At 40.4% G+C, this 21,076-nt stretch overlaps 2 protein-coding genes across 7 annotated transcripts in view; both read right to left on the reverse strand.

Annotated features, from left to right (window-relative positions):
* LOC124273278 overlaps positions 1 to 21,076 on the reverse strand; it is a 97,621-nt gene that overhangs the window by 37,833 nt on the left and 38,712 nt on the right. The window lies entirely within an intron of this gene.
* The window catches only part of LOC124273279, a 37,213-nt gene that overhangs the window by 15,521 nt on the left and 616 nt on the right, over positions 1 to 21,076 (reverse strand). For 4 of the 5 annotated variants that reach the window (XM_046708515.1, XM_046708516.1, XM_046708511.1 and 1 more), the window contains exon 1: positions 232 to 244. The exons of the other annotated variant lie outside the window; for it this stretch is intronic. The gene's annotated coding sequence lies outside the window, so the exon portion shown is untranslated. Of the gene's footprint in view, positions 1 to 231; positions 245 to 21,076 lie in introns of those variants that run through there. 5 annotated transcript variants of the gene reach the window in all.

Genomic DNA, 21,076 nt, shown 5'->3' on the forward strand with positions numbered 1-21,076 from the left:
AGTATCTACATACTGGTGAGTGGACGTTAACCACGTGAATGTAGCAAGAAATGTATTGCGCAGTATTGTCACCCTAGTACATTGACGAGTATCTACATACTGGTGAGTGGACGTTAACCACATGGATGTAGCAAGAAATTTATCACGCAGTATTGTCACTTCGACCCCAACCTCGCTTCCGTGGAAGAAATCTTTGTTACAAGTTGTGTCATGGTCTAAAATGACAAACACCTCCACATTTGCGACTTTGTCCCAATGTCTTCAGTTTAAAAGGAGACCTCCGAGCCAGGACAAACCAGTCTGAGTTTGACTTTCAAAGTGAGCAGACGTGTGAAGAAAACCTCCCAACAATGCCATCTTGTGATGACTCGTGTTTCAGGATCATTTTGATTTGCAAAAACACAGAAGAAACTGGTGTCCCAAACAGTCCTCAGTCGGTCCACCTGGGATACCCCGAGTGGGTTTCAAAAGGAAGTGGGAGGAAGACAAATTCTCTGCTGTGAAGAGACCACGTCCTCTGGTGGACTGTGACTATTGTGGTCAAGTGTTTAGCAATAAACATAACTTACAAAGACATTTACATGATAAACAATGTCCTGAAATGGAAAATGATGATGACGATAATGAATCGTTAAGCGATATCACAGACGTGAGTTGAATAAAGATTTTTGGGATGAGAAGCGACAGCTGTACACAAGAAGAGGTGTTACCGAAGACGCGATAGAAGCGAAACTGAAGAAATTAATATGGATTACTTTTTAAGAGACGTATGCACGATTTATTACTTATCTGTATCATATGAAGAAGGGTAAGAAGACACGAGAAATACTGAAGCAAACATAAGACACAAATACTATGTATCATGACATGGTTTCAAAACTGTACAAATGTAAATCTGGGGTGGAAGACTTGACCGAAAACGAAGACATGATATCTGATACAGAAAGTGATGCATCTGTACAGGAGGAGGAAAAGGGACAATGAGGCAATGTAATTCACAAAAGATGTAAAGTAGACTTTAGGGGTACTCCTATCCTAATGTCTACTGATTGAAACGAAGCTAATAAATATGATATGAAATCTGTATATCTTTCTTGTTTATTTGTGGCAGAATGCCTACAGATTTGAGTTGTGACGCCTAACTTCTACACTACACATAAAAAATGAACGCGAATATGTTGTTTTCAAGTGGCATTGTCCAGTTTATATGCTTGGTTAAGCCTCATATATTGACGATAAGAGAAAACTCTACTGACTGTTTGCGTTAAAGGTCACATGCAACGTAAAACACAACTTTGCAGATTCTGATACCTTTCGGTATGGACTTACCGAAACAAATCATCAAAAATACAAATTCAACTTATAAAGTTGAAAAATAAAAACCTCGCTAAAGTTCAAACGATTCACTAATTTTTTCCCAGCGTTTGGGGGAAAAGTGGTTTCAACAGCTGGGCTGCGATCATAGCACATTCGCAGTGAAATAGGTTCCCGCAGATGGGAAGCATGTTGTCTGTGAATACTCGGTGAAGCCTTTGGTGTGAGCTATTTTTCTAATGTTTTGTTGATATTTCACAGGCGCGAGCTTTTTATATGTTATGACAGTAGATTACCAATTTAACTGTTTATATAATTTCATTTGTCTATTTCACCACACGTTCTTCTTACCGAGTCACTTTCTCAGTTCGATGCTTAAAAGCAATGTTGAGTTGAGTTGAGTTGGGTTTTGCGTTACATCGGCATTATTCCAGCCATATAGTGACGAGAACTAGTTTGCATTAATAAACATTGTTTTAAGTACATACTTGGAATGAGTTTTATTTCAAAAACATAGATTCATTACATTGTGATTTAAAAGCAGAAAAAGTCATAGCTTCAAATTTAAAGGCAGGCAATTTGTGAGTCACATTTCACAGTTACAATTTATGATAGTTACATTTCACAGTTACAATTTATGATACAGATCAACTTTCCTCAGGTAGTTCACTATCAGATGAGCGCTCACGCGGGAGAACAGCTTTTTAAGGTTTGTTGCATCATAATGTGAGTCCCTTGCAGACGATAAGTTCACGCATTCAAGCAGAATATGCTTAATGGTGAAAACGTCATCGCAAGAGACACACATGGGGGGTCAATCCCCATCCATTTTCAGCAGATAGTCATGAGTAAATCGACTGTGGCCAATACGACATCGTCGTAAAATTACCTCATCACGTCTTGACTGGCAACCCAAGTAGGTATAACGAATTGTTGGTTTCAATTCATACAGTTTATTTCTTCCTACTTGAGTGTCCCATTGTTTTTGCATCAGGTCCCGAGTATAGCTTTTGATAGTGGGTTTGAAATCGCTGTACGGGATCAGCAGTGGAGATAAGGGCTTGTCAAGAGCTGCTTATGCTCCAGCATCGGCTTTTGTGTTACCTGCTATGCCGAGGCACCCTTGAAGAGCAACCTCCTCGTGGTGGGTGCTGGGTAACGCCAATGGCTCTTCGCCCCCGTGTGGACCCAGGGTCAAATAGGTCCACAGCACCCCATTGCTGGTCGTAAGAGGCGACCAAATTGGGCAACCCGTTTGCCGTGGGTTGCATCCCTGTGTCGGCAGAGGAAGGGAGTCTGGTGGTTGAGGTTGACGGAACCGGCAATAGTGTTCAATAATCCAACACACCACTTCGACCCCTAACTTTGCCTAGACGGGTGGTAGAATAGGCCCAATTCTACCAATCGGCTGGTCACGCCTTGCCCTGTGCATGGAATGTCTATACAAAATTTGGTATTACATAACACTTTTGGCCATGTTTAAAATGTTAACTAATATTCTACCAAAACAAATTAGCCTCGCAGACCCATGCACAGAAGGCGGTGGCTCATGGGCCAATCTGGTGATGCTGACCTCCGATTTCTGTACGTCTCCAATTGATTGTCATGTCAAATTCGCTGGAGTATAATACCCCCTTATCCCTGGTCTTTGCAGGTTGGACACCCTCTGCAATATAAGATCGTCCTTGTTGACACTCCACGGTGGGTGGGGAGAGGGGATGCCGAACCACATTACTCATGACATGGCTTCCCAATACCCCGGTTCAAAATGAAGACACATGGATACTGACCACTCCTAGTCTGACCAGAGTACACCCCCCACCCCCACCCCGACCTGACTACTGGCCACACTTCCTGATCATTGAAGCTTGTGAAAAGCAACATTTGCAATTGAATCCTTTTGCAATCTCCAAAGGTATCGCTGGTATCTGCGGAGAGGTTGCCAATGTTACAAAGCTCCGATCTGGCTCTCTCCTGATAGAATGTACCCGGAAACAACAATCCTTGAATCTCCTCAAAATACAAGTATTTGTCAATATCAAGGTCGCTGTCTCAGCACACAAAACACTTAACTCGTGTAGAGGCATTGACATGACTGAAGAACAAATTGTCAAGGAACTCTCTCAGCAATCCGTCACAGCCGTAAAACGATTCACCTTCAAAAAGGACGGTGTTCTTCAACCAACAAACACCTATCTCTTCACATTCGCGCTAGCAAACATTCCTGACTCGATTAGACTGGTTATTGTAGCATTGGTGTGGAGGTGTATGTCCCCAATCCACTCCCGTGCTACAACTGCCAAAAGTTCGGACATGGATCCAAGTCCTGTCGTTCCTCTGCTGTTTGTTATCGCTTTGGTGACAAGCATGAGGGCAACGACTGTACTAAGGAAGTGAAGTGCACAAACTGCGGTGGTAACCATATGGCCTCTTCCAAATTTTGCCCAGTGAGGCAACGCGAATCCGAAATCCTAAAGATCATGCACAAAGAAAATATCTCCTTTCATGAAGCAAAGAAGAGGGTTGCAAGTTTAACTGCAGCCCCTTCAACCATCACCTACTCTTCTGCTGTCTCCCGTCCTTCTATCACTACTGCAACCATCTCATGTCAGACCGACCTGACATGGATCACGTCTTCTCAGCCAACTCAACTCAACACAACTCAGCCCATCTCAGCCACTCCATCTCCAACGCCAAAAGTCAAAACCTCTGAATCACAAACACCAGAACAAATGCCAAAACCAGAAACAGAAACTGCGCGCAGAAAAAGGGAAAAAAAAGAGGCTAGAGAGACTAAAGCAACTTGAGCAACCGCCAAACACAAAACCAAAGGCCACCTCTCCCTCAGAGGTCCCCATCGAGGTCCATAACTCCTTTGGCCCTCTGGATATGGAGGTAACTCCATCTCCACCAGACACCAATAGGAGTTCATCAAACGCTTTCTCACGTTCACGTGACATGTCACCAGTGGAAGCACCATGAATCCACAAAACATGATCCAATAGAATTGCAGAGGACTTAAGAATAATTATAATGAACTACAGTTATTGATTCAAGACTACAAACCATCCGCGTTTTGTCTCCAAGAAACCTACCTAAAAAAGGACTGATAAATTTGACATCCGTCGGTACAGTTCCTACCACTCCTTTTCTCCTCCCGGTGTAAAAGCTACAGGAGGCACTTCTATCCCGGTGAGGCAAGGCATCCTCCATACCCCTGTTCCACTTAACACCAACCTACAAACTGTTGCTGTCCGCATGACTCTGAACATAGGGTTTACACTATGTTCCCTCTATCTCCCTCCCACCTCAACTATTCGCCTATCAGATCTTCAGAACTTATACGATCAACTCCCGAAGCCCTGCATTATCATGGGCGACTTCAACGGCCATAACCCTCTATGGGGGAGTACTGATACAAATAGTAAGGGAAAGGTCCTTGAAGAGTTTCTCTCCAATAATGATGCATGCATCTTCAACGATGGATCAAACACCTACCTCCATCCTGCCAGTGGATCATACTCTGCTCTCGATCTATCACTTACAGATTCTAATCTTTTAAATGAGTTTGAATGGTCGGTCCATGACAACCTTTGTGGAAGCGACCACTTCCCAACAATTCTTTCTCCTATCAACCCGACGGATGAACCACCATCAACAAGATGGAATTTTACTAAGGCCAACTGGCCTTTATTCCAAACCCTATGTTCAGAAAAACTTAAGCCAGACAACTTCAGGAATGTTCCTGACCCCATGGAACTATTTTCAGACGTCCTAAATGCCATCGGAGACAAAACTATTCCTAAGTCCTCTGCAAACCCGCACATACGCAAACCATGGTTTGATACAAACTGCAAACAAGCTAGGAAAAATAGGAAGAAGGCGGAAAAATATTTCCGACAACATCCTACAGTGCATAACCTGAATGCTGTTAAAATGACAAATGCCATGGGCGGATTACCTCAGTTCATATCTCAGTTTTTAAACAACAGACAATTTCAAGTACGGGTAGGTTCCACATTGTCTGATTATTTCCACCAAGATCAGGGCGTCCCTCAAGGCAGCATCCTGTCTGTCACCCTTTTTAGCATCAAAATTAACAGCCTCACTAACGTTCTGAACAGTTGTGTTGATGGGTCCCTTTTCGAGGATGATTTCAATATTTCATGTCGTGGTAAGAACATGCACGCAATAGAAAGGCAGCTGCAACTCTGCCTTAACAAAATCCAAAAATGGGCCAATGAAAATGGCTTTAAGTTCTCAAAATCCAAAACAAATTGTATTCACTTTTGTTGTAAATACAGACCACACAAGGATCCAGACCTATCTTTAGATGGTACTCCCATCAAGGTAGTAGAAGAGGCCAAATTGCTTGGACTCATATTCGACCGCCACCTGACGTTCTTGCCACACATAAAATATTTGAAAACCAAGTGCTTGAAGGCTCTGGACTTACTAAAAGTCGTTTCAAATACAGAGTGGGGAAGGGATCAGATTACCCTCCTTCACTTGTACAGATCTTTGGTTCGCTCAAAACTAGACTATGGCTCCATTGTTTATGGTGGAGCCTGCAAAAGCAATTTAGAAAAATTAGATTCTATCCACCTCCAAGGCCTGAGGCTCTGCCTGGGAGCTTTCAGGACTTCTCTGGTAGACAGTCTATATGCAGAGGCTAACGAACCTTCCCTTGAACAACGCCGCATTAAACTTTCACTGCAGTATATCACTAAACTACGTTCAAATCAGTCCAATCCAGCATACAATTGTATTTTCAACCCTCTCTATGAAAACCTGTTTCCTAAACTGCCAAGCCTGGTTCCACCACTTGGAATCAGAATTCAACCACAGATATCTGCAGCTAAAATTGATCTCAATAGCATAGCGCCTTACCGACTCCTGTCTTCACCACCCTGGCAGATGGTGAAACCACAGGTCGATCTTACCCTCACTAAATTCAAAAAGTCTGAAACAAATCCCTTGGTGTTCCAGCAGGAATACATCCACTTACGTTCCAAGTATGACACCCATAGATCCATTTTTACAGACGGATCCAAGGATGAGGGCCAAGTCGCCAGTGCTACAGTCATTGGATCTAAGACTGTCTCCTCTAGGATTCGCAACAACAGTTCCATTTTCACTGCCGAGGCCAAAGCTATCTTTTCAGCTCTGACCTATATTAAACAGCAGAATCATTCCAAAAACTTCATCGTTTTCACAGATTCATTATCTTGCCTTCAAGCACTTCAAAATGTTACTTCAAGTCACCCCATCATTCTGGACATTTTGGAACTTTACAACGACCTCTCTACTGCCCAATGCGACATCGTCCTCTGCTGGTTGCCGGGTCACGTCGGCATAGCAGGTAACACAAAAGCCGATGCTGCAGCAAAAGCAGCTCTTGACAAGCCCTTATCTCCACTGCTGATCCCGTACAGTGATTTCAAACCCACTATCAAAAGCTATACTCGGGACCTGATGCAAAAACGATGGGACATTCAAGTAGGAAGAAATAAACTCCATGAATTGAAACCAACAATTGGTTATACCTACTTAATTTTACGACGATGTCGTATTGGCCACAGCCGATTTACTCATGACTATCTGCTGAAAACGGATGGGGATGGACCCCCCCATGTGTGTCTCTTGCGATGACGTTTTCACCATCAAGCATATTCTGCTTGAATACGTGGACTTGTCGTCTGCAAGGGACTCACATTATGATGCAACAAACCTAAAAGATCTGTTCTCCCGCGTGAGCGCTCATCTGATAGTGAACTACCTGAGGGAAGTTGAACTGTATCATAAATTGTAACTGTGAAATGTAACTATCATAAATTGTAACTGTGAAATGTCACTAACAAATTGCCTGCCTTTAAATTTAATGCTATTACTTTTTCTGCTTATAAATGACAATGTAATGAATCTATGTTTTTGAAATAAAACTCATACCGAGTATGTACTTACAATGTTTATTAATGCAAACTTGCTCTCGTCACTTTATGGCTGGAATAATGCCGATGTGACGCAAAACCCAACTCAACTCAACTATGTCACTTCACCTCATTTAAGACCACATCTTCAATGTATGTTGGTCATTGCCAGAATTTTAATCGTAGAATGTTTGTAGTTTTAATTTATGGCTAAATTGCTGAAAATTCCCTAACAGCTGAGGCCATGGTATAAATCCAGCTAGGGACCATGCAGGTAGCAAAAGTAACGAAAGTCCCCATGGTCCCAGTCCATGGTAATCTGCCTTCAGTTGCTGTCAATCTATAGCCCGATTTTATATTGTGTTGTTTTGAAATATTTAAAATTTTACACTGAACTCAAACTAGTTTTTAATAATGTGTGATAATCTAGTCGTTATACTGTACTTCGCTGATAGGTTTTTAAAAAGTAGATAATAGTCTATATGTTTATTCTTAGCATATACCTTTTTTGTTGTCACGATATGGCTGAAATATTGCTGAAGTGACGTCAAATTTTTACTCTCTCACTCACGTTTGATAAAACGCAGTGGTTGATGGTCTTGTGTAATATTACCATAATGAATTGGGAAGCTGAGAGAGGAGAACATCAGAACATTTATGTCTGATCTTCAATGTGCGATACGTCAAACATAGGAGATGGTCGGGAATCGTAGGGGCTATCAAAAAGTTTTGGGCATAAAATATTTAGAGGCAGGACATCGATGCAAGCCCCATTTTTTTCTCAACAAAATCGCTTTGTAAGTCAATGCACTTGGTCTATCTTGTCTGCCAGACATTTATGCCTTTTCTGTAGAAGTTCTTTCCTTGGTCCTGTAGCCACGTGTCCACATCTGTATTGAGTTCACTATCATCCTCGAATCTCCTACCACGGAGGTGCTTCTTCGGATAAGGACACAGGTGGTAGTCAGTTGGTGCCAGGGTGCCTTTTTCTCGAAAGTGTCCCAGCTAAGGCAGATTCTAAGTACTTGAGACAGGAGTTAGGACATCTTATCGTTAGGATAAGACCCATTCTCGAAACGATCCTATCCCTGTCCTAACTTGTGCTACCTATCCTAGCTAGGATAGCAGGCTCTTCACCAGGTGAGATAAAAACACCTTCATTAAGTTGGGTATTTCCCTAAATATTACCCATGGTTCATTCCATAAAACACATATGTAAGGGCAACTACAGTCTCGTTTACAAGATAAATGATAAGACTAGAAATCGAAGTAAAAAGCTTGAAAGCGGTGAAATTCAGCTTTTGGTGGACTTAGTACATCTAGAAGAAATTATAATTAATTATAGTTAATTATAATTAAAATTCATATCTTGTATCCATAAAATAGAGTGAATTAGTACTTAAAGAGATTTAAAATATTTCATGTTCCAGAAAAAGTATTGTTATATGTTACTATATTCGATATTTACATTACTTTATAGTAGTTAATGAACTTTTTGAAAATTCAATTATTCAACAAGGAGATAACAATAAGTTTGTATTTTAAGATATGTGCAAACAATATTTCATTTTATTTGTTTTTTTTATGAAAATCATGACTTGAACTCTAATTATGCGTCATCGCACAAAGTGAAAATTCACCTTGGACATAAACAGGAGTTACTTCAATATATAACAAGTTTTATGGATAACAACTTCTTCTTTATTTTCGTGAGTGCGACGTTTCGATACAGATTCTTGTACCGTTGTCAAGCAAGAGTGATACATGAAGTGTAGGAGCTGCATATATATACTGTATATAACAATGAAACAACATAATAGACAAAGGAAACAACATAATTGCCATGATTGGCTAAGCAGTAAGCTGATGAAGCCAGTAAGTACATAAAGGATAGTGAGTGGAAGCCAGAGATGTAGTTACAATGAGATGTTTATACAATGGATGCGATGTTTATACAATAGACTGGGCTTGGTGGAGGAGTGGATCATAAGCAGATGGAATGAAGTATCCTTGGTCACGGTTGATGGTAGGCTTGTGGCGTTTGATGTGAATGGCTTCTGTGAGCTTGCGTTTAGTGAAGTCCGTTTGGTTGTTGGCGAGAATGGTGATGTCGGACCACTCTATTTGATGATTGGGGTTGGCTTTGATGTGGTCAGAGATAGCTGATTTGGTGTCGGAATTAGCAACAGAGGTGCGATGTTCTTTGACTCGGGTGTTGATGGGTCGGGATGTTTCACCTATGTAGCATTGTCCACAATCACAGTCTATTTTGTAAATAACACATTTCGGGTTGTTGTTGTTGACGGTGGGTTGTTTTCTTCCGTTGGCATGGAGGAGGTTGTTGAGGCTGGAGGACGCTGAGAAGGTAGTGTCTATTCCTGCCTGTTGTTTCAGGAGTCGGCTGATTTGGTGTGATGGTTTACCAATGTAGGGAATGGATATCTTGATGGGGGCTGATTCTGGTTTAGACCTTTTGGCAGGAGGTGAAAGCGTTGCTTCGATGGTTCTGTTGACTATTTCAGGTGGGTAGTGGTTGCGTTCCACAAAGACTTTCCTCAGGTGTTCAATTTCTTCCTGTAGGTTTGTTGAGCAGATGTTTTTTGGCTCTTCTGGTCAATGTAGAGATGACGCCGGTCTTGACTTTAGGTGGGTGGTTGGAGTTGTAGTGGATGTATTGATCCGTATGAGTTGGTTTTCTGTACACGGAGGTCTGGAGTTGGTTGCAGGAGGTGCGGGACACAAGGTGAAACATCCCGACCCATCAACACCCGAGTCAAAGAACATCGCACCTCTGTTGCTAATTCCGACACCAAATCAGCTATCTCTGACCACATCAAAGCCAACCCCAATCATCAAATAGAGTGGTCCGACATCACCATTCTCGCCAACAACCAAACGGACTTCACTAAACGCAAGCTCACAGAAGCCATTCACATCAAACGCCACAAGCCTACCATCAACCGTGACCAAGGATACTTCATTCCATCTGCTTATGATCCACTCCTCCACCAAGCCCAGTCTATTGTATAAACATCGCATCCATTGTATAAACATCTCATTGTAACTACATCTCTGGCTTCCACTCACTATCCTTTATGTACTTACTGGCTTCATCAGCTTACTGCTTAGCCAATCATGGCAATTATGTTGTTTCCTTTGTCTATTATGTTGTTTCATTGTTATATACAGTATATATATGCAGCTCCTACACTTCATGTATCACTCTTGCTTGACAACGGTACAAGAATCTGTATCGAAACGTCGCACTCACGAAAATAAAGAAGTTGTTATCCATAAAACTTGTTATATATTGTACGTCTCAACTTCTAAAATGCCACTCAAACAAGGACAAGGAGTTACTTCCCTTATCAAGTTGGCCTTGACATTGACATTTCACAGCAAAGTGACAGAAAAGAGCAATGTTGTGAATAACAAGAAGACAAAGTCATCAATATCCCCCGCAATGGCAAAATACTCTTCATGATTATGTATACGAGTTATGATTATGTCAAATATTTAAGTGTGGAAGGAAAGTATTGAAAGGTTTTGAAAGTTCTGCTCCAGAAAGGAGCACTGTCACCAATTTCATTCTATGTCAAACTTGTTGGCATGGAAATGCCAAAAAATATTTTATTCAGAATTCCAAAACTACCAAAAGGTACCAGTACACCACCAGATCTATCTATGTGCCAAGTTTGGTGAAGAAATAGAAATGGCATGGAAACGCCAAAAATGATTTATTCAGAATTCCAAAACTACCAAAAGGCACAAGTACACCACCAGTTAGCTATGTGCCAAGCTGGTGAAGAAAAAAGAGCAGCTACCACAATTTCAGGCTAAGTGAAAATTGTTGCCATGGAAACGCCAAAAATATTTTATTCAGAATTCCAAAACTACCAAAAGGCACAAGTACACCACCAGATCCATGTATGTGCCAAGTTTGGTGAAGAAATATTGAACGGTTTTAGAGTTCTGCTCCGGAAAAGAGCACTACCACCAATTTCAGTCAAAGTCGACCTTTTTGCCATGGAAACGCCAAAAATATTTAATTCAGAATTCCAAAACTACCAAAAGGCACCAGTACACCACCAGATCCATGTATGTGCCAAGTTTGGTGAAGAAATATTGAACGGTTTTAGAGTTCTGCTCCGGAAAAGACAAATTTGCACGTACCACCAATTCCAGGCTAAGTGAAACTTGTTGCCATGGAAACGCCAAAAATATTTTATTCAGAATTCTGAAACAACCAAAAGGCACCACAACACCACCAGATCTATCTATGTGCCAAGTTTGGTGAAGAAATATTGAACAGTTTTAGAGTTCTGCTCCGGAAAAGAGCACTACCACCAATTTCAGTCTAAGTCGAACTTGTTGCCATGGAAACGCCAAAAATATTTTATTCAGAATTCCAAAACTATCACAAGGCACAAGTACACCACCAGATCTATCTATGTGCCAAGTTTGGTGATGAAATAGTGAACGGTTTTAGAGTTCTGCTCCGGAAAAGAGCACTACCACCAATTTCAGTCAAAGTCGACCTTTTTGCCATGGAAACGCCAAAAATATTTAATTCAGAATTCCAAAACTACCAAAAGGCACCAGTACACCACCAGATCCATGTATGTGCCAAGTTTGGTGAAGAAATATTGAACGGTTTTAGAGTTCTGCTACGGAAAAGAGCACTACCGCCAATTTCAGTCTAAGTCAAACTTGTTGGCATGGAAACGCCAAAAATGATTTATTCAGAATTCCAAAACTACCAAAAGGCACAAGTACACCACCAGATCTAGCTATGTGCCAAGTTTGGTGAAGAAATAGTGAGCAGTTTTAGAGTTCAGCTCCAGAAAAGAGCACAACCACAATTTCAGGCTAAGTGAAAATTGTTGCCATGGAAACGCCAAAAATATTTTATTCAGAATTCCAAAACTACCAAAAGGCACAAGTACACCACCAGATCCATGTATGTGCCAAGTTTGGTGAAGAAATATTGAACGGTTTTAGAGTTCTGCTCCGGAAAAGAGCACTACCACCAATTTCAGTCAAAGTCGACCTTTTTGCCATGGAAACGCCAAAAATATTTAATTCAGAATTCCAAAACTACCAAAAGGCACCAGTACACCACCAGATCCATGTATGTGCCAAGTTTGGTGAAGAAATATTGAACGGTTTTAGAGTTCTGCTCCGGAAAAGACAAATTTGCACGTACCACCAATTCCAGGCTAAGTGAAACTTGTTGCCATGGAAACGCCAAAAATATTTTATTCAGAATTCTGAAACAACCAAAAGGCACCACAACACCACCAGATCTATCTATGTGCCAAGTTTGGTGAAGAAATATTGAACAGTTTTAGAGTTCTGCTCCGGAAAAGAGCACTACCACCAATTTCAGTCTAAGTCGAACTTGTTGCCATGGAAACGCCAAAAATATTTTATTCAGAATTCCAAAACTATCACAAGGCACAAGTACACCACCAGATCTATCTATGTGCCAAGTTTGGTGATGAAATAGTGAACGGTTTTAGAGTTCTGCTCCGGAAAAGAGCACTACCACCAATTTCAGTCAAAGTCGACCTTTTTGCCATGGAAACGCCAAAAATATTTAATTCAGAATTCCAAAACTACCAAAAGGCACCAGTACACCACCAGATCCATGTATGTGCCAAGTTTGGTGAAGAAATATTGAACGGTTTTAGAGTTCTGCTCCGGAAAAGACAAATGTGCACGGACGGACGGACGGACAGACGGACGGACGGACGGACGGAGTCCATTTTAATACCCCCTGCAAAACGCGTTGCGGGGGATAAGAAGGGATAGAATGCGAAAGAATTGAACAAACCTCTTTTGTAGCTATGAAGAATATGTGTATTGCAACAAGTATGTCTATTCATTACCGTTAAATTGATAATATAAACTTTTAAAATGAAGGAAAACTTATTTGTATGGATAGTCAACTTCTTTATTGCAACGAGTGCGACATTTCGGTGCAGGTACTAGCACCGTTATCAAGCAAGTGATACAACAACTGAAGCAAGGAGAATATATACATAGCTGTATAGTGAATATATACAATTAACAAGGTTGGTGTACATTGGATATTTGATAAGTGATTACAGCAGAGGAGGTTGATGTACAGAGTGATTGATTGTGATTAGAGCTGAGTTATAAACAGACAGACTACAAAATTAGGAAACTCCTTGAAGCCATAAACATCCAACGCCACAACCCCACCATGAATCGAGATCAAGGTTATTTCATCTCGTCAGCCTATCACCACCTAATCAAAGACCACCACCAGTAATCCTTCCCTACCTCCTTTGTCCCTCTGGCTTACATGCTCCCTCCTTTGTTCTTGTAATCACAACTATTGTACGTCAACTCATCAAGTGTATAACTCATCTCTAATCACAATCAATCACCCCTGCCTTTTCCAATGTTATAGACCAGTTTCATTCCTTTATTGATAACGGTGATGTTCAAGAGGCATCGTTACTTTTTAATACGGTTATGCAATCATGTGCCAGTTTCGACAAATAATGTTCCAAAGGGAGACAGCTGGTATGACGGTGAATGCAAGAGTGCACGTGATACCGCTCGGCGCCTTCTGCGTGCATTTCAAGCAAGTAACTGTAAATCTGATAGACAACGTTATGTTGAGTCTGTGTCACACTATAAACAGTTGTGTGCTGTGAAACTGTCTTCATCATTTTCAGATTACACACATAAACTTAGTAACGCACTCTCTACTAAAGACAGTAAATTATTCTGGAGAACTGTGAAATCGAAATCATCATTTGTAAACAATAATATTACACCATTTGACTGTATGAATCATTTCAAGAATGTTTTTCAGTCTTCCTATTGTTCAGCCGATGAAGAAAACTTCTATATTTTTGTCAATCATTTTGTTGATTCAATCAGTGATAGACTTATTGATTCATCTGTGTACAATGACTATTTGGATAAAGAAATATCCTACCAGGAAATAATTAATGCTATTCAAGAAATGCATAATGGAAAAGCACCAGGACTCAGTGGCATTCCAATTGATTTTTTTAAAAATGCACCTCATCATTGTATTGATTTATTGAAATCTCTTTTTAATAGCATTTTGTCTACAGGTATTTGTCCATCTCAGTGGACGCATGGAGTTATAATTCCTTTGTATAAGAAAGGTAAAACTGATTGCCCTGGGAATTATAGACCTATTACACTGCTTGAAGTAACTGGTAAAATATTTTGTAAAATTATCAACAACAGGTTAAACTTTTTGGCTGAAAGGGAAGAATTCTTCGTTGACGAACAAGCTGGGTTCAGGTATGGTTTCCAAACACATGATAATATATTCATTCTTAATGCTATAATTGATAAGTATCTTTCACTTTACAAAGGTCGCCTCTATTGTGCATTTATTGACTTGAAGGCCGCTTTTGACTCAGTCGATAGGTGTGGTCTCCTTTACAAACTGTGGCTTGGCAACGCGAAAGGTAATACCTACAGGCTATTGAAAAATATGTACCAAAATGTTAAAGCTTGTGTGTCGATGAGAGATGGTTACACACCGTTTTTTGATTGTTTAGCAGGAGTTCGTCAGGGATGCCAGTTGTCTCCCTTTCTCTTTTCCTTCTTTGTCAACGACATTGTTGATTGTCTATCTGCTGATGGTCAGAGGGGTATCAATCTAGACTTAGTTGAGCTGTTCATCCTATTGTTTGCTGATGATATTGCGCTTTTTGACTTTACAGTTATAGGTCTGCAAAAGAGGCTAGACAAGCTAGTTTCGTATTGTAACAAGTGGAAATTGAAAATAAATCTTGATAAAAGTAAAGTTATTGTATTCAGGAAGGCTGGTCGACTAAGACATTATAAAAAGTTCCATTTGAATGGACAGTTGCTTGAAATTGTTGCATCATAGAAATACTTGGGTGTTCACTTCTCTTCCTCTGGATCATGGTATATTACACAGAAAACTTTGGCTGACCAAGCATGGAAGGTGTTGAATATTTTCAAATCATCGGTTAAGAATTTTTATAATCTACCAATTAATGTTTTGCTCCATATATTTGATGTCAAGGTTCTGCCATTGTTACTATACGGAAGTGAAGTCTGGGGGTTCCACCCGTCGCCATCTGTATTGAATGTACACGATAGGTTCTGTAAACAGGTTTTGAGTCTCTCAAGATACACGCCAAATATTGCAGCGCGTGCTGAGATTGGTCGTCATTCATTAAAGGTAAATCAGTACATTAAGATTGTTAAATATTGGGTTCGCCTCCTGTGTCAAGTTGAGAATGTAATCTTAAATAAGGTATATGAGTATCAGTATTGTCTTGCTGAAAAAGGTATAGATTGTTGGGCTTTTAAGGTGAAATCTCTTTTGTACAGTTATGGTTTTGGCAATGTGTGGGCCAGTCAAAGTGTTGGAAATATCTCTACTTTCATATCATTATTTAAGCAAAGATGTATTGATATAGATAACCAGTTGTGGTCATCTCGTATGATACTTGTTTCGAAATTGGATTTTTATCGCAGGCTCAAAGAAGGTGTAGCTTTCGAGTTCTATATCGATAGTGTTAGTGTAAAACAGTTTCGAATCTTCTTAAGTAGATTTCGTTGCTCAAACCACAATTTGATGATAGAGTACGGTAGACATTTAGGTCTTAAAAGGGAGGATCACCTGTGCCCGCTTTGTATCATACCAAACATAGAAAATGAATGTCACTTTTGCCTGGAATGCACTTTTTATGGAAAATTAAGAAATGATATCCTCCCTAAATATTATCACATATATCCATCTGAAGTGAAATTAGCCCAGTTGTTTACATCAAAGAATACGTATACTATAAATTGTCTTGCAAAATATCTATTTTTTGCCATGAAAGAACGAAATAAATTTCTTTCAGCCTTCGTACCCACAATGTATAATTGTGCAGCTCTTATGATGTTGTACGGTGCTCTAATAATTGTATATTCTGTACACCTGATGTATAATGGGCCTGTGGCCCCTTTACTGAATAAAACACTCTCTCTCTTTTATCACTGAAAGGGTTTCACTTTAAGGGCAAAAGTTTCTTAAAAGTCTTCTGGCTGGACATTGCACCTATACTACACACAAGTACTTCAAGATGAACATGTCATGCGTATCATGTAAACAAACGCCACTTCACATAATATTCTCGCTCATGTTCGAGAGGCTTGAATTACGCTCTAAATTAATTGAATTAAGTTAAAATGAGTTGAATATTGTGTCATGACACTCGTGAAAAAACTTTCATTCATTTAAAACTCCCAAAACATGAATTTTGAGCAAACGTAATCACTTTCGCCTGTGGGCTACTGTAGTGAACATTTTTCGAGTTTCTGAAAAAAGATTCTTTTTAATTTTCTCACCCTTAGCATGTATTCATAACTGCATGTTGAATTTTATCAAATCTGTTGTCAGAAACTGGCCACGGTGCGGAGAGATTCCGGACTTTCGACATTCCAAAATGATTAAAGGTCACATGCAACCAAAAAAATCAAACATAATTAAAACACAATTATCACTTATTCATAACATATAATATGCATTGCTGGTTATGAAAAAACATATTAACAAAATTATAAGCGTACAATCACAAATCAAAAGTGCAATATTTTGTACTTGGAAAGAAAACCCAAGAAACGAAGCAGCCGGGATACCGAGAACCAGTCAGAACGGGTGGGTGTGCACTCAAGTGTAACGGCTGGTTCATTTGCAGATGCCCTCACGACTCATTGTGTGTGTATATATAGAGATGTTGGATTTTGTAAATACATGCTCATTTTTTTGTGTATAACATTTTGCAATCAACAGACATCATAACATGTCATGTGTACAAGTATCACACCTGTTTATTTGTGTAATTATATAATGTGACAGTGACCGAACTCGGGCCATAAATCAATGCATTTTGTTTATGGTGTATAGCCTGATAGGTGTTAAGTTCAAATTGCATGTGGTCAGTGATAGCAGTTGTGTATTGAATATTGTCATTAGTAGACGGGCAAGCAGACACATAGGTGTCAATAAACAGACATTGAGTTTTGTCTGTGACAACGACATATCTATATCACAGTTAGAAATTCTGTTCCTTCCAGGCTGCGCGAACCTATTCATTGCGCATGTGCTATGAGCGCAGCCTAGCTGTTGAAACCACTTCAATTCCCCCAAGCGCTGGGGGAAAATTAGTGAATCGTTTGACCTACGATTTTGCGCGGTTGTTTTCATCGCGTTATTTTTCAACATTATAAGTTGAATTTGCATTTTTGATGATTTGTTTCGGTAAGTCCATACCGAAAGGTATCAGAATCTGCAAAGTTGTGTTTTACGTTGCATGTGACCTTTAACAGATCATAATAAAATGTTCACATTTGCCACAAAGTCATTGCCAGTTACCGAGGTTCATCATGGCACACATGAAACAATCGAATGTCAAGATGAAGGTCATCTGTATGGCAAACGTGAAAGTCCGGAGCGGCCTTGTATTGTCGCCACATGGAACCAGTCAGAATTGTCAATTGTGGCTTTGGGAATGTTCAACATTCTTCCTTGTTGAAGGTTCCCTGCTTGTTTCTGGCGTGAAAACAGACGGTGATCAAGAGCATTCAATAAATGTTCGATGGGGTTTAGACCTGGAGACCTTGAGGGCCATGACTGTACTTGGATGGTGTGGTTCCTCAAAAAGGTTGTTGTCAGTCTTGTTGTGTGAGGTCGGGTTGAAATTAAATCACGTTTGTTTGTTACATAATAAGAAAGGCGTGTAGTCGAATTTCACCTGTGTAACTTTGTGCCCTGGACGTGTATAAAGTCTTCTACGAGTAGCATTACACTACCCCTAACAAACCTGTCCACTTCCTGTATCCAGTTCGTCCGTAATGTTCCCCGCGACGTGACTCGTCAGTGTTGTGCCCATACTCAGCGGCAGCTCCTCACTGTCTGGACTGAAAATTGCTGTACCTGTGAAAGTGACCGTGGTGAGCCTATCGATTAAGTGACGGATCAATATGAACCTGTCCTGCGCTACAGTTGTGGACGTGGTCAACTGGATCCGGGTACGTCACCTGTTGACCTCTCCGTCTGATAAAGGTTCCATATTCTTATAATAGTGTTTGGGGATACGCGAAATTAACACTGGCTAAGGCCGAAGCCGCGTCGCGTCTGCAGTTGGTTGATGGCCTGTTCGGTTGAGCTTTTAATTGTCGTGGCATGTTTTCACTTTTGCATGCTGTACAAATATGATGACAGATAATGAAAACCCATCGTTTACATTGTCCAGCTATTCATGTTGCACGTTCATTTCATGATAGTGTGTTTGACCGATACGCATCCGAGTGGTTCCGTTTTTGCGTTTCCCCACTTTTATTTTTTGGCCTTATTTTCCCCGCAGATATCACTCCCGGTGCATGAAGACATAAGAAATTCATATTTTGGTATTCATTTTGTTAGATGTTACTTTTTTTTAGTATTTCCGTTTCTTGTTTTTGCAGATAACATGCCGATTTTATTTTTCAAAGACACTTCAGACGAGTATGCCAACGGAAGTATAAACCCTAGAATGTTTAACCTATCAAGTACTGTAAAGTATGCTGTACGTCAAATTTGTCACAAACATTGGAAGATAGCATGACTATAGCGACTCATCCGAACATCGTGCAAATGTCGCGTAATAGTGAAAGTGGTGCGATAGCGGCGCCAGAGCGGCGTAGTGTGCCCCCATAGTATCGCAACCATGCAAAATCTCGTAAACCGCGTTGAGTCAGTGCCGCATTAGTGGGGAGAAATTTCACAAGGGCAACATCTAACCAAGGGGAAGTTACTTATGACATGAAATGAAGGTGGAAGTTTGATATCAAAGTCAAAAGGACATTCTGCACAGCACTTTGGGGTGACACGGTGATTTGCATAACTGAACCGTTGGAGTTAGATAACAACGATATCGTTCGGTACTTTAATGGCATGCAGCCTTCAAGGCAACCCAGTTTCCTCGAGTAGATTTAGGTCGCCCTGCCTCAAGATAAGACTGCTAATAAATACTGTCCTCTTCTAAGTTACAAATGTGCGCCGGCGTTACTGCGCATTTATACTGCCTTTAGTATTAAGTTAGAGAGGAACATCGCGCAAACTGTGGCTCGAAGGTGTCGCGATAGTGGAGTGAAAGTGGTGCGGTAGTGGAGTGAAAGTGGTGCGATGGTGGAGTGAAAGTGGTGTGGTAGTGGAGTGAAAGTGGTGCGATAGTTGAGTGAAAGTGGTGCGATAGTGGAGTGAAAGTGATGCGATAGTGGAGTGAAAGTGATGCGATAGTGGAGTGAAAGTGGTGCGATAGTGGAGTGAAAGTGGTGCGATATTGGAGTGAAAGTGGTGCGGTAGTGGAGTGAAAGTGGTGCGATATTGGAGTGAAAGTGTCGCGATAGTGGAGTGAAAGTGGTGCGGTAGTGGAGTGAAAGTGGTGCGGTAGTGGAGTGAAAGTGATGCGATGGTGGAGTGAAAGTGGTGCGATAGTGGAGTGAAAGTGGTGCGATGGTGGAGTGAAAGTGGTGCGGTAGTGGAGTGAAAGTGTCGCAATAGTGGAGTGAAAGTGGTGCGGTAGTGGAGTGAAAGTGGTGCGATAGTGGAGTGGAAGTGTCGCAATAGTGGAGTGAAAGTGGTGCGGTAGTGCGGTTGTGGAGTGAAAGTGGTGCTATATTGGAGTGAAACTGGTGCGATAGTGAACTGAAAGTGGTCCGATCGTGTTGGAAAATGCCGCCATGGTTATTGTAACAGTATCTTCCAGTGCTTCCTTCCAGTACGTTGATTGCTCATTGTTGGCTACCTAAATTACTTTTTTAAGGCATTTTTAAAAGAATTAGATTTGTTGATTGATTTGTAAATAGATAAATATTCTAAAATTGGTAGTTTAATTGAGCAGCTGAGATTGTTGAGTAGCTGTATCCTCACAGGTGGTTGAAGCATTGTAAAATTATTGTCCTTCTGTGGGGGTACGTAAGTCCCAAAACATTCAAAGTAAATTTAAACATACCATTATTTCTAACCGTAGAATATGTGTTATTTTAATCTATGGCTAAATTGTCTAAAAAAACAACTTGCTGACGGCTGAAGGGATTGTGTAAATCAAGTTTGGGTCCATGCAGGAAGCAAATGTACTGTAAGTCCCCATGGTCCCTAGTATGGTGATCTACCGTCAGCCGTTGGCAATGTATTGCCTGTTTTTATATTGTATTGTCATATATCGTTAAAATGTTTCATAGTTCAGTACTAGTTTAAAATTGAAATCTGTGATAAACTAGTTATTTTACTGACCTTCGTTGACAGATTTTTATAATTTACCTGTATTCATTATTAAATTGTAACTTGTTTAGTCACAATATGGCTGAAATATTGCCGATGTGGCTTAAAATATTTACTCACTCACTTCTTTTTAAGAATGGTGAACATTATGCAAGTAGTTGTTAGGTGGGCTATCTTGGGTGACCAATGAGGCTATGCACCAATGTGAAAAACATGAAACAGTTGAAAACCTATCACTAGTTATGACGTTATATCACTTTTTCTCTTATTAGACTGTTAAAAAGACACATGAAATGGAACAGGATTCTTTGTCAGCTGCAGATGAATGGCTTATCGTTCCTTTATGTGGATATTGATGGATACATTCCTCAAGCAAGGTAATAGCCTGATATCATTGCTATATCTTAAGTCGGTTGTAATTTTTATATTTGTATTTTGTTTTTATTCATATGTTCATTTTGTTTGTTCAACAGAATCATTTTGCCGCTGAGAAATGTAATGAGACAGACAACATACACCAGGTCGCACT

Source organism: Haliotis rubra, unplaced genomic scaffold (genome assembly GCF_003918875.1).
Source record: "Haliotis rubra isolate DU_JTF1 unplaced genomic scaffold, ASM391887v1 Scf179, whole genome shotgun sequence".
In the NCBI taxonomy this organism is placed as follows: Eukaryota; Metazoa; Mollusca; class Gastropoda; order Lepetellida; family Haliotidae; genus Haliotis; species Haliotis rubra.